We start from the raw sequence: 14,450 nt of genomic DNA, 5'->3' as shown, positions 1-14,450 counted from the left end.
TACATACATATGAATTATTAAAAAGATAATTTTTATTTTTTATTTATGTTTTGACCTTTTTAATTGTTTTTTATTTATAAAAATAAACAATCTATGCATACATACATATACTTATTATTTGTATGTTGTAAATATTTTTTTTTTGTATATGCTTATAACTTATAAGTTATAGGTAGATCGCAGATTTATATGGGTCAAAAACTAACCAAAAATGTGTTAAAAAATCTTAAATATGCATAAATATTTGCACTAAAATGTTAAAATATGCACGAAAAAAATTAGCAAATCAAAAATTATTTTTTGAATAACAGTGAAATAATGTCAATGTTCAATCATGGTCGTAACCAATATTTTCTTAGCTTGGTTTATGTATTTTATTTTCCCGATTATTGATCTAAGCACAATGGCCATATTTGAGAAAATCGTTTATACCTATAAGTATACCTATTAATTTATTTTGATATTAATCGAAACTTTAAAACTATAATATTTTTTTTTATTATAATAGACAATATTATATATTTAAAAAATGTTGTAGTATTTAAATATTTTCATATCTTAAATGTTAAAATGAATTTAAAAGTACGGAACCAAATATGATTGTTAAGGTATTTCTATTTCAATGTAGCTGAAATTTTTCAATCGCCCTGTATAATTCAAGTTGAAAATACACCCTTTCCCCTTTCGTTTTACCCATTATTTTGCACAGTGCGAAGTTTCCTTTTACCCTTATCCCATCTTTGTTCTAGATTTCTTACCACAGACATCTTTAATGCGACCGAATAATAATACGATATTATAATCAAAATAAATTCCCCGCCGACTCTCCTTAAGGGTTTGTATCTGTCATGTGGAAATATTCGTGTGGGGCCTGTTACATAATTTATGACCCCCTTGTACTCCCAATGCGATGGCCACGGGTGAATAATATCCAAGCTTGTGTTTGTTTTACGATTTGTTATTTTCACCAAGAAGGAAAAGCAAGAAAAAAAAGGAAATTTTCTCTCATACGTCGTTTTTTCCCGTTACATCCTTACGAGTTGTATAGGGTGCTCTATGCCATTACATTATGCATTAAAAATAAAAATCGTTGGGCGAGAAAGGAAACCGTGCGCCATCAATTCCGTAGACTGACCGTATCCCTTTTTTCCATGCCATAAAATCACCGAGTCCGCCACCGCCGTCGAGCGCGTTATTATTGTTATTGCCGTCCTGCGCTGGCGGGATGTACGGGTGGGTAGGCAAAAAAGTTTCCGAATAGAAAGAGAAAAATAATAATACGGTATGTATGAGTGCAGGATTAGGGTCTTTTAGCGTATCGGAGTGAAGAGAGTGAGAGAGAAAGAAAATATAGATAATATACGAAACATCACACACTAGGTAATCGATGAAAATATGTGTGTTAGTTTCTAGAAATACCCATAAAAATAACGACGATTTTTCCGGAAGTCCGGTTTGTTGTATCCAAAAAATTATATGCCTTGGATTTTGCATTCTCTTTGTGTTTGTAAAATATATTAGTTAGTTGTTAGATACTTTTTTAGACTCATGTCGTTATAATATCTGTGTTAGATGACTTTTAATTAATAATAATGATCGAGTATTAAACTCTAAGTTCAATATTTATAACTTATATTACAAAACAACATTAAAAACAATTTTGTTCTTAAATATAGGAACAGTAAACATTTTTTTTATAAATGTGATTCTTTCTACAAGAAAATTTTGGTTTGCATGGTGATGAATCGTCTCATAGTCCGATTTATTTATAAGTCTATATTATTTTATATTTGTTACGCATAACCTATTTTTTCTATTTTCGTTTATCGTAGATGCATCAGTGCACCATAATAATTATAGTTCGCTCCGGGTCCCTATTATCGGTCATCCGAAATTGAACGAACTTACAATAATAATATATACGATATATCGTATATTATTTACCGGGGCCATGTACAAGGGACATGGTCATTTTAGTTCACATCTATTGTCCACAAAAGGAGGCTCATGTGCATTCATCGTCACCCTGCAGCACGTATGGGATAATACAAACACTGTTTGGTATTGTACATATTAATATATTATGTACATGGCGGATCTCGGTGTTAGTAATTTTCATTTTAGTTGAGTGTTATACAAAATATATTTAACTTCTAAAGAAATTTGTTTATTCGAAAATCTAAAAATGATCGTTGTGCGTAATTTATTTATTCTAATGTTATTATTTTCAACAATAAGATGTGGTGATTTTATACAGTTATAATTTATACTCGTAGCAGTCGTAGCTCATGTTTCATATTTTTATAATATTGGATTAATAATACTAAACAGTATATAATTTATAATGTTTATTCACTACCTAAATTATAATATAATATTATATAGGTTCGTATTTATATCTATATCGACTATCATAATATCATTCTTAGGATACCTACAAACTATTTAAATTTATATCTATTTTATCTAAATATTTTCATAAACATTTAAAATTTTTAATACCTACCTATTTATAATTATTTTTTACAAATTTCAAAATATATTTTTAATTTTTGTTGTTATCATATTTCCATATAGGTAGTTTTATTTTATGATTTCTATTAGATTATTATATTACGTAACCAAATCAATATTATTTATTTCTTTTATCATATAAATGTTTGAAGTACAAACTTTTTTTCAACTAAAAGTGTTTTCAAAAATTAAGTAGTAGAGTAGCTAGGGTCTACTTTTGTAGAATACTAGTCTTCCAAGTACCATAACTACCAAGTGCGCAGAAATTGCATCAGCTATATAGTTTGAAACAACGGAAACAACAAAGTACAATATAACTATATATGTATGTATACAACTATGTAATTCAATTTGTGTACGAATTTTATTGAGTCGTATTTTCTTAAAGGATAGGAATCAAAAATTTAATTTTAAGTATACATTTTAGCACAGAAATATAATAACATATTATAATTAAAACCGTGAAAATTATATTGGTACTTTTTGAATAAAATTCTAATTAAATACTACTATGTATCCATGCTGAATCATCGAATTGAAAAATATCTATCAAGTATTAAGTCAAACAGATTAAATCAATATCTCCTTTATATTTTAAGATTATGGAAATACTACTTTTATTTATTGTTGCAGATAGGTATTATTAGTTACGTTTCATATTTATTTAAATGAATACAAAAATACAGTTAAAATTTAAATACATAGATATATCTATTGTTCAATAGATTAATCGCTAGATGCAGTGTATGTTAATTACATAAATAGTAATTATATTATTATTATAATTATATTTATAGTAATTTATCGCCATATAGAGTAGTTTAACGTTTAATTTATATTTACTAGTTACAATTATATTTCATTCTATTCGAATTTAGCGTTACATTTTAGAATCAAATTAAATTATTTACTTTTCAGTTTTGAAGTACTGCACAGTTCATAGTAAATAAATTGTTTTCATGTTTTGAAAAATTGGAAATTCGCTTCCAGGCGTATTTTTTTTTTATTCCTGAAAATCGAATAGCCAATGTCCATTAGCGGGGGTTGTCCTTTGTCCGAATATATAAGAGCAATCGTGAGCAATGGGAGCTTTATCGATTTGTTTATATACAAAGTGCCTGTCGAAAATACAACATTAATTTCGTTATCGAAAACTATACATAATGTTTTTGAAAAAAACATTTGTATTGACGAATTTGCGTGGGCGGGCGTTGGTGTAATATATTTTATTTTTTTGATTTTAGACTACACATATAGTTTAATGTGACTTTTACTGTGCAAAGTATTGTTAGAAAATCGTTAAATTGGGAATATATATATATTACTTAATTCGTCGGGAAATGAAAAATAAAACGCAAGTTTATTTATTTTCTGATCTTTTACAAAGGTACGCGTACCTACTCATAAAACCTATAATGGTTTTGTAGTACCGGTCTGAATTTAAAACGTAAGTCATCAATCGCCATTTGCGGATACGCATCTCCAATAACGGTGAACAATTATACGTCGAATACTCGAATAACGAATATTGAGGGCTGCAATATTCTTGTACATTTTTCCAAATATTACAGATGATGTTTTATGTATACTAGGAGTTATGTTTTGAAACATTTAAAATATTATGACACAAAATTGTTGGAAACCTATACACAATATTATATTGCGCTTACGCCTATACCGTCAAGGCTTATCGGCACGTGTAAACCGCGTGACGCATTGGGTCGGGTGGTTGTCTTCGCGAGTGGTACGACACGCGCGTCCGGTCCGGTGTACGTGTGTATGTTTACGACCTTATAGGAAAGCCCATCACCACGATTTCCCGCGTCATTTGAAACGAGAAAACGAGAAAACACGTGGAGGACCATTCACCCTGTTTAATATAATACTGTTGTATATATGTGTGTATATTTGTTGGCTTATATGACGGAATAGTATGTATATAATATTATAACACAGTACCGTACAAACAGACACACACTCACACCTAAACCTATGTATAAAGCTCGGAGCAAATCCATTATCAAAATGAAAAAGCGCTCCTGGTCGCATGGCGGCGGATTTATTAATTTCTGACACGTGAACCGTGTACTACCACCGCCTCGTCGTATGTAGGCCTGGTCCGCGGAAGTGCGTTTGCAATAGAAACAAAACCGGACAAGAATTAATGACATCGTCAACTCGCGTACGGCCGGCCAATATTTCCGCTCCATTTCGTCAAAAACCGCACACACACACACACACACACACACACACACACACACACACACACACACACCAACGAGACCGTAATTTGATTAATTTTCGTTCTCCTATATTTTCTCTAGGAGTATATTTTTTCTCGCACACACTCTTGCGCACCCGTCCGCGAACCACATAATATATAATGCGCGCACGCATCCGTGATGGTTTTAATATCGTTAATGTATATATTTTTCCGGCCCGGAGGTCTTTATATATATATATAATATTATATGCGCGTTAAGTCCCGCATAACGAAAATGATAAACGACCAGCTGACGACGGGACCGACCACAGCAGCAGCAGCAGCAGCAGCAGTCGTGTATATAAGTTAGAGGAGCGCCGCGATTCCGATCGTCGATCGCGATCTACGCGCTTTTGGATTTTCTCCTTTCCCTCTCACCCTCCCCGGGTGCGTTTCGTATAATAATACAACGTTATTATACGAAGCGCCCGCCGAGTTTCAGGTGATCGGGTAATGCGCGTGCGCGACTCACCCTTCGCGCGTTTCGGCCGCGCCGCCGCCGCTCGTAGCCGGCTAATTGCGTAAATACCGAGAGCGCAGCATCATCACCGACCGCCGTCGCCTCCGCCGCCACTCGCCCTCGCACGCACCACTTTGCTACCCCACACACCCACTGCACCCTCTCGCAACCCACCCTGCCGGCACGGCACACACGTCCTCGCTCGCGCCCCGCACGATGTCCCACGCGCGCTCGGACCCGGGGATCAATACTAAGTACCGTTGCTGCTGACCACTATTATATACGAATGAGGTACCTACGACTGCACTCGCTTAAAAACGCTTTCGCCCTCGTCCAGTGATTTTTCGTTATTATTATTGTTATCGTCGTCGAGTGTACAATAATACAGTATAATATAATATATAACACGCAGCATTTCTGTTCGATAAACAATTTTTTTTTTTTTTTTTTAATATTATAATATTATTGTCGTTTTACCGTTATAATATTATATTGAAATGCAATGCGTAGAACTAATCCATATTTTACTGGGCTATGCCTAGTGCCTACGTTTCAAACGTACACACTCATCGCTATATTTATTAGTAATTATGCTAATTTTCATACTGCGTGAAACGTTTTCAACAACTTCGGGGCAGCTGCTGCTGCACGGTCATTAAGTATAGGTATACGCTGCACAGAACCAAACTGTTCCCCGAAAAAACTTAGGAAGCCGTTTGTTGTAATTATAAAAACGAAAAACAGCTGTTGGACTAATGTCGTAGAGCCAGTTGCGATTTTTTCGATTTCCCGAGTGATCAATATAATTCGTCTTTGTAGTGTGCGCAATTATTAGTTTTTCAAAAGTGTATACATTTTTGAAATAAATACATCGTTGTTTAATATTATTTACCCGCTTACAATAATAATTGTGTATTTTTAATTTTTTGTTAGGATATTTTAAGAATAATTTACTATAATTTATAACTTCATTGCTAGATTGTTCATTTTTATTTAGAATTATTTTAATTTTAATATGAGCCGATTTGTCATTAATGAAGTATTAAAATTTAAAACCAATTATATAAAAATACAATTTGGTTCTTACAAATTTATTCTTTCATTTGTGATAAAATAGGTACTTCATACGTTTTCAATTGGATATTATAAATAATTGAATCATAAAATATATATTTTGTTTTTATTTTTATTATGAATTTCGTTTTTTTAGGACGATTATCAAATATAATATGTTTAAAACAATGATAAAGTCAATTTATTACTTGTATGTAGTTATACGTCTGAAGAAATCGATTGTTCCATCTTAATATGAAAAAGTAATCTGTTTTTGTCGGGTTTCTTTTTCTTTGATACATTTTAGTATTTTAAAGACAGATACTTCATTTTATGTTTTTGTTAAACCACCTGATGATGATCTTGTTTTCAAACGTGAACAATAAGAAAAACACCTATTCTTTTTATTGCTGAAAATAAAGGGAGTGTGAAAGGGCGGTCTTAAACACAGTAATTCTAGCAGTGTCTAATACTTTGATAGCAAATTAGCGCTAACGTCTAACTTATGTGAGTAGATAACAAAACGTTAGTCAATGGTAAACTTCTTATACAAACCACTTCAGTAATAATATTTGTAGTTTTATTTTACAAGAAAAATTTAACTATTGCAAGCGGGGCTTGGAAAGCTTAGTAACCGCCTAGCCTTCACAAACCTTACAACCCCCTCAAACAATATAAAAGGGCAATATTATTCTGTATATTTGAAAATATTTAATAATAGTTTTATTGAACTTTTAAAATAAACCAAGAGATTGAATAATCCCCTCCCTGAGAATTCCGATAGTGATTATAATTACAATTATTTTTAAAAGAATATTTAAAAAATATGTATGTACTTATTGTACTTATTCAATATTAGCTATATATAACCAGTGTTGTACGTAAAAGGCACAGTCGGAAACTATCATCGAAAACACTATTGGCTGAAATGAAAAATCTAAGACACTATAAAGATTATGTTCATAATTCCAATTAAATTCAATAAATTGAAAAAGCCAATAATACCATAGGCCACATAGACATATATAAACAATTATATAGCCAACTATCTCCAAACACTACAGAATTTTGTTTATATATATGTCTATGAATAATACTTTGTAAATATATATATACATATATTACCATATTTACTTTATGTACCTATGATGTAGATTTTTGTTATATTTTCTTTTGAATATTGGTCATAATATTATGTTTTAATAGTATAAATAATCATTTGTAATATTGACTCGTTTGGTTGATAACTTAGATTTTAACATATATTTTTTGAGGTATTAAATAGTATTATAGGTTCAACTATAAAAAAATTAAAAATTTAGGAACTCAAAAAGGGTAATTTTTTTAAAATAGAAAATTAATATGTCTATGCTTGTAATTGTGTCCAAAAATATGCTTTTTATATAATCGAATACAAAATGCACTAGCAATCTTACAACTAATATGTATTACTCTAGAAAATTCTTTATTATTTTTTATAATGTCAACTATGAATATAATACAAACGCAGCTGTTTTTATTATTAGATCAGAGTTGAATTTAATACAATGTCCAAGCACTGGGTTCAATAATTCAAACATGCTAAATTTTGATCTAGTAAAATTTAAGTTAACTTGGTGTATTTGTATAACACAAATACAACAAAAAAACTTTTTTAATCTCGTCACATTGATATTGGTGATATGATAGTTTAATGTTTATATAATTTTAACGATTAAATGATTGAATAAAGTACATTTTTAACATTTTCAGTTTTCGGACATATTACAATCATATTTAATTTTTCTCATCGATATAATTCGTTATGAAGGTTTTTTTCATCAACTCCTCAAGTTCACGTGTATCGCGAATATTTTTATTGCCAACAAGGAGGTTTTTTGATCTTTTTAGTTTCCATTTATTGTAGTATTTTGTAACTCGTAATTTCCAAAAGTTTAACCGATTAGTTTTGATCTCTGAGGTATCATTTGAGCGTATTGTTTTTCATTTATGAATGCATAATTTAGTATTTATATTTTATACACACTATGTTTGAGACTAACAAATATATGTCTCAAGTTTACTCGTTTTTATGTCCAGTTTATTTTTTTCTTTGTATAGAGCTTTAATTATTTTTTAAAATGTTTTCTTAAACTTGGTCGTTTTCTTAACTATTTTGTCTCTTGCTTCTTGTAATTGATGTGTAACCGTCTACAATTTAGTGAAATTTTGTTTTAATTCACCTCGTAGTCCATTAATCTCTGCTTTTGACGTACAGGCGTCTTTATCGTACTTAGTTTTTGGTTTTCGCATGGATGACTACAAACACTCATTACGGTCTTGTTCAATATTAATTTTTTTCTCAAACTTGACGTATTGGACAATTTTATCCACCAAAGTGTGTTATATGTAAATTATTTTTTGATTCTTAGCTTTAAGTTTTAATTTTAGCAGTCGTTGACTACACCGAAAGTTTTCTTTTTTATTCTTCAAGATATAGGAAAGTTAATTGGGCACAGTTTTAACTTTTTTAAAATGGATTGATTTGACACTTTTTAGCTCCTTAATAAAACCTAATAATTTATTACGAAAGTCAATGATATTATGTTTCAACAATTTATTATTATTATATTTTCATTGCTCACTTATATATTATTATTTATATATATATATATTAGCTAGTTATATTTAATTACGATGGTAAAAGTATAAATTCTAGATGTGTGCGATTGGCAAAACGCAACATTATTTTACATTTATTATTACAATGATTAATCATATATAACGGACTTGATGTAAGTTTTAGTCAATACATAGTGGAAAAAACTTAAAGCACTTGAGGCACTTAATATAGTTGGTAATAAGATACCTAGTATTTAACTTAGAAATATGGTTAATATACCTACATATATACTTTTGTCAAATATATAACACAATGAAAAAATGACATATTATTATGCACTCGTATAACTAGTAATTCTTAGTAATTTATTTTATTTTTTTTTGGAAAATACATCTATAATATATATATATTCATATTTTATATCATATTCGTGAGGTATCTGCAATGTATTATATATTAAACACACATATATAGTGTACGGTATTATAGTATTATTTTAAAAACACTATGGTGGTGGGCGGTCACCAATAATGCTCCCCTGTGGATCTGTGCTTGAAAAGTAGCACAGGAAAGTCGTCTTTTAGAACACTAGACAGAGTAAAGCCCATTCCAATAGATTTTTTTCTATAAATATAATAAGTATATCAACGTTAAATGCATTTTATAATATGTAGAGCAGTAATTCATTGTAATAATATTATCATACGGTCCAGTTAAAAAAAATAGATTTAAGCTAAATCTTGTTTTGAATACGTTTAAAAGAAAATAATGGTATTTTTGTGTAACAAAGTTTTAAAAATGTTACGTGCGTGTTTCTAAAGATGGCTAAAATAGGTAGACAAGGGGTTTAAGTGTACTTTTCAGTAGAAGATATCAAGTACACGAGGAAAACGCATTGGTATACACCAACTTCTTTTTTTTTTTGTGGTGAAATTGAGTTACGATAACGATTGAAGTAAACATTTTTACGAGGAACATATTTTGAACCAATTCAGAAAATATATTATATATTAAAGACTGAAAAACAAATAATTGTTTTCACAAAATAGCGAGAGTAAATTGAAAGTTGATTACACTTTGGACATGCTTATGATTGTTACAAGTTCAACGTCATTAATTTTTACATAAATTAAAATGCTGTCTAAAGAATTTTAAAGTATGGACGTAATTTAATTTTTTACAAACTCGATTAATTACCACTAAGGTATTTAAGAAGAATTACAAATGTGTTTATGTTTCATATATTAACTAAACAAAAAATGTCACCAATTCCTACTTGAAAATATCAGTAATATTTTAGTACTTAGTGCAATCAAATAATAGGTATTTTCCTAAAAAAAATAAACACTTTATTAATTTTTAATATTTTAATATATATTTTTAAAAGATTTATTGTAGGCATTGCATCATTGACTTTTTATTTGTTTTATTATTGATTTATGCATTAATGATGTATCACGTATGAAATCAAATACCTAGCCGTAATTACTTATTTTTTGTAAATCTGCATAATATAGATTATAAGTATACCACTGGCAAGCTATTTTTTTTAAAATAGAACTCACGTTGTATACAATCTTATTGCAGGTATACAATTTATTATACATATTTAATATTTAACACTTAAATTTACTAATATTTATTTATTTTATATAAAAATTCTAATTCAACTTTTAAATTATTTTTAAATAAGATTTAAAAAGAAAGTAATGTAAAAGAAATGTAGTTTTTAAAATTTGTGTATGTAGAATTTAGTATTGTAACGAAAAGCCACGAAAGATGAACGTGACATATTGTCGTTTTCCCGAGAGTTTAATTAATCTAGGCAAGAACATTTCCCTCGTATTTCATATTACGTATATACGACTGAAAAAAATAAAAATAAATGGTGGGTAGTCCAAGCTCATTTCTCATACGTCCCGACCTTTTTCTTTTTATCAAGCTCCACCGCCATCGCCTTTAATAACATACGTCTTTCCTCGGTTTTTCTTCTCTCGTATTTATTTATTCTCTTTTTCTTTTTTGTTTGGTTCACAGGTCTCCCGCCCGGAATCATTTCGAGAATAACAATGAAGACGGTTTTAATTCTAGCATTGTACAGCGAGCCGAAGCTTTTATTAACGTCCAAAGCTCTACGGGCTTTTAATATATATATGTACGTGTATGTGTGGGATGGATGAAAAGCCGAGGCAGCGGTCCCGGAAACAGAGATGGAAAGATGTACGGTTCTAGTTACAATGAAGTAATATAAGATGAAAAATCGTATTAATTCTGAAAAAGTATAATAATAAAAGTTATGAGCGGAATCTTAAATGAGAGCACGAACACGCAGCAATATACACCTGCTGTGATGATAAATGGGCCATATACTATAATGTGCTCCCCTTCCACTATCCTACCCGACAACCCACCAATGCTTTATGATAGGGAAACAAATTCGCAAAGATTTTTCAACCATGCATCACTAATGTGGATAGTAATAGAAATAATAATCGGGAAATTGTGGAACATTCTGTTGTGTATATGTATTATAGAGTCGAAAGACTAATATAATGTATAGCCGATTATGAATTATGACATTATTATTGGAAGTTATAACAAAAAACGCGTATATAAGGAATTTTAATTGGATTATATTTTACGTGGTTATAAAATATTGCAATTTTCAATCACTAAAATAATGTGATCGATAATAATTGATACATGCGTGGGTAATTTTGTAAAATACTATAATGATATAATATAATGTATATATTGAAATTGATTACTGTGTCATAATTATACTTTAAGCATGTCAGTGTACATAACATGCATTACACACAAATAATATGACCATTATAATCCATATACTCGTAAGAAGCAAATAAATTCATTTTTAATGATACATGACTATAGAAATACGAATAGATAGCGTTCTGTACTGGTTATACACAGTAAATATGTACACTAAAATTAGTTTTGAATTTAAACACAGTAAAATTCCACAAGAAACACCTCTTATGTAATATCGAGAATACACTAACATTCATTTTTACTACTATAACATTAGTGTAAAATATATATTTTAAAATCATATTAGATATATCTTGAAAATTTATAAATTAATATGTTTACTATGTTTATTTTATTATTATTTATTATAGTTGCTTGTTTAAATTGCTTAATAGATAGAAACTACAAAATATGAAATTGAATAATGTTAGAAATGCAATACATACAAATTATCTATTATTATACCTAATATTCAAATACAAATTTCTAAAACCTTTTATAAATGCATTTTTAGATGACTCCAAATATCGTGTTTGAACTGTGGACAAACAAAATAAAATCAAAGATTGATTGTGATTTAATATATTATGGTAAGTAGGTAATTTAAAATTAAAATTTAATTATTAAAATATTTTTTGAAAACTATGTATTAATATTAAAAACAAACAAATCCTTCATCACATTTATATATATATGATATGGATAATAATATGTCATATTAAATGATAATTTTAAGTGTATGTAAAGATAATATTATTACTTCTAAAGTTCTAAATTATTATTACTAAATTGTACTTTTATAAAATAATACAGTAGTAAAAATAATATACAAAAACAAGATATAGTTTATGCAAATCAATTCGACATACGGCAGGCATAATATTTAATTGGAAGCGTGTATTATAAACATTTACATTAGAATATTATAATTCGTCATAGTTTATTGTGATATTACACGATGCGAGAGTAATAAAATATAAATTTTAATCTGTGAATATTTTGAAAAAATTACTTATGTATATTAATAAATAATAATATAATATACTGGATAGCCGTACTACCTTTGTAGAATTGACTATACAATTATATATATTATAAATCTTATCTTATTTTTAATTATATACATAAATATATTGCATCGGTTCCTTTTGGTTTGGTTGTTTTGGGTTTCAGTTGCACATTATTTTTGCGTTTATTATTGTGATCGGTCTCCAAATGAAAAGTGGTGAAAATAAGTTTATTACTTTGATTGAGATAGTTTCATAAATAATTATTTATTTATACATTTTAAATTAAAATTACGATTTTTCTGTATTAAATAAAAATTGTTGCTAATTAAGTCTTAAAGACTTCATTTTATTTTCTCGTGGTTATCTTAAGTTATATTTAGATTTAATTTATGTTGTTTAATGATTTTAACTTCCTCGAGACATACATACTTATACCATAGGTACTATAATATTATTATGATGTATAATAAAATTATACTTAAAAAACCAGGAAAACCAACTCTCGACAGTGGTGTATCTAAAAAGCCTATTAAGAACGCCGTGTGACAATCTTTATTTAAATACATTACAAAATAAAAACAACGTGTTAACATATACTTAATATTTCATATTTTCTATAAGTAGTTATCTATTTATAAAATGCAAGGAAAGTACAAGTTAAACGGGTGTCACCATTGATATAAGTACTTTTATAGGGTACGTATATACTTACACTAACTTATTAGCTGGTCATAATGGAATTGATCGTAATGGGAAGATGAACACTAAGAAAGGTTTCGATTATTTAAAAGCATTTTTGTAATATACCTACCTATCGTTCAACTTGGCCTACGGTAGTGTCGTGTTATCATTATAAATTTAAAAATGGATTTTAAGCGAAGTTAAAAAATCTGATTTAGCAGATTCCTGCGCAGTATTGTAGTGTTTTTAGCATGGCAATGGTTGGTAGATTTTCCTCACGCTTAAGGTATATATTTATAGCTGTTGGTAAAATTTAAAAGCGTAGGTGGCTCTTGAAATTCGTAGAGTACTTATTCTATATATAGTGACAGTTCAAGTATAATAGTAAAACCAAAACATCCATTACTTTATTCGTTTAAATCAAAATCTTAAAACCATCATTATAATCACATTCTGCAGTTGAGATTTTAAAAATTTACGATGGCAATAATGATACAATAATATTATACAAGGACAGAAGATAAATAATCACATGACGACATTATATTCAGTTGTTGTCGACCGATTAGCAGCAGTGCAATAGTGCAATAATGTGATAATATGTTCTAATAAAAATCGAGAGTGCAACAGGGAAATCCGTCTCGTCGGTCTCCGGTTCGCGGCAATAAATTATTGGTCGTTCGGGAGTTAAACGACAACGGATGACGTGCATACACCGTCGACGGGGTGGTCGGGATAAAGTGTGCAAAACGATTGTACTAGTGTGCGCTAATCGCAAATTGGCCGTTAGCTGGGCTGGTTGCTTGGCAACTGGCCAAAACGATCGCTTCCTGATTTCCATCAGCCAGGCCGCCCGGGCTTTAATTCTTTATCGACGTTCCCTTCGGTTTACATTTACGCACCGTGTGTAATATCGTTATAGGCATTATATATAGGTGTTATATTACACACGCGCACTTACATAAATATATATATATATCACTTAAAATATCTTTCGAATCGGCAATTTTGATTGCCTTAAACGCGACGGGTCCATTCATTATATGGTCAATATAACGACGGGCGAGACGTCGTCAAATATAATATTTTTGATCG

The 14,450-nt window shown here is 29.5% G+C and overlaps 1 long non-coding RNA gene across 5 annotated transcripts in view; it reads left to right on the top strand.

Annotated features, from left to right (window-relative positions):
* The window catches only part of LOC114130074 (uncharacterized), a 55,097-nt gene that overhangs the window by 24,220 nt on the left and 16,427 nt on the right, over positions 1-14,450 (top strand). For 4 of the 5 annotated variants that reach the window (XR_007603901.1, XR_007603900.1, XR_007603902.1 and 1 more), the window contains 2 exons: positions 10,930-11,112; positions 12,179-12,254. This is a non-coding gene — a long non-coding RNA (uncharacterized LOC114130074). Of the gene's footprint in view, positions 1-10,929; positions 11,135-12,178; positions 12,255-14,450 lie in introns of all 5 variants that reach the window. The other variant, XR_007603899.1, reaches the window with a different exon arrangement.

Source organism: Aphis gossypii, chromosome 2 (assembly GCF_020184175.1).
Source record: "Aphis gossypii isolate Hap1 chromosome 2, ASM2018417v2, whole genome shotgun sequence".
Taxonomy (NCBI): Eukaryota; Metazoa; Arthropoda; class Insecta; order Hemiptera; family Aphididae; genus Aphis; species Aphis gossypii.
Note: the sequence above shows the minus strand (reverse complement) of the source record. Positions and strands in the feature narration are given on the sequence as shown.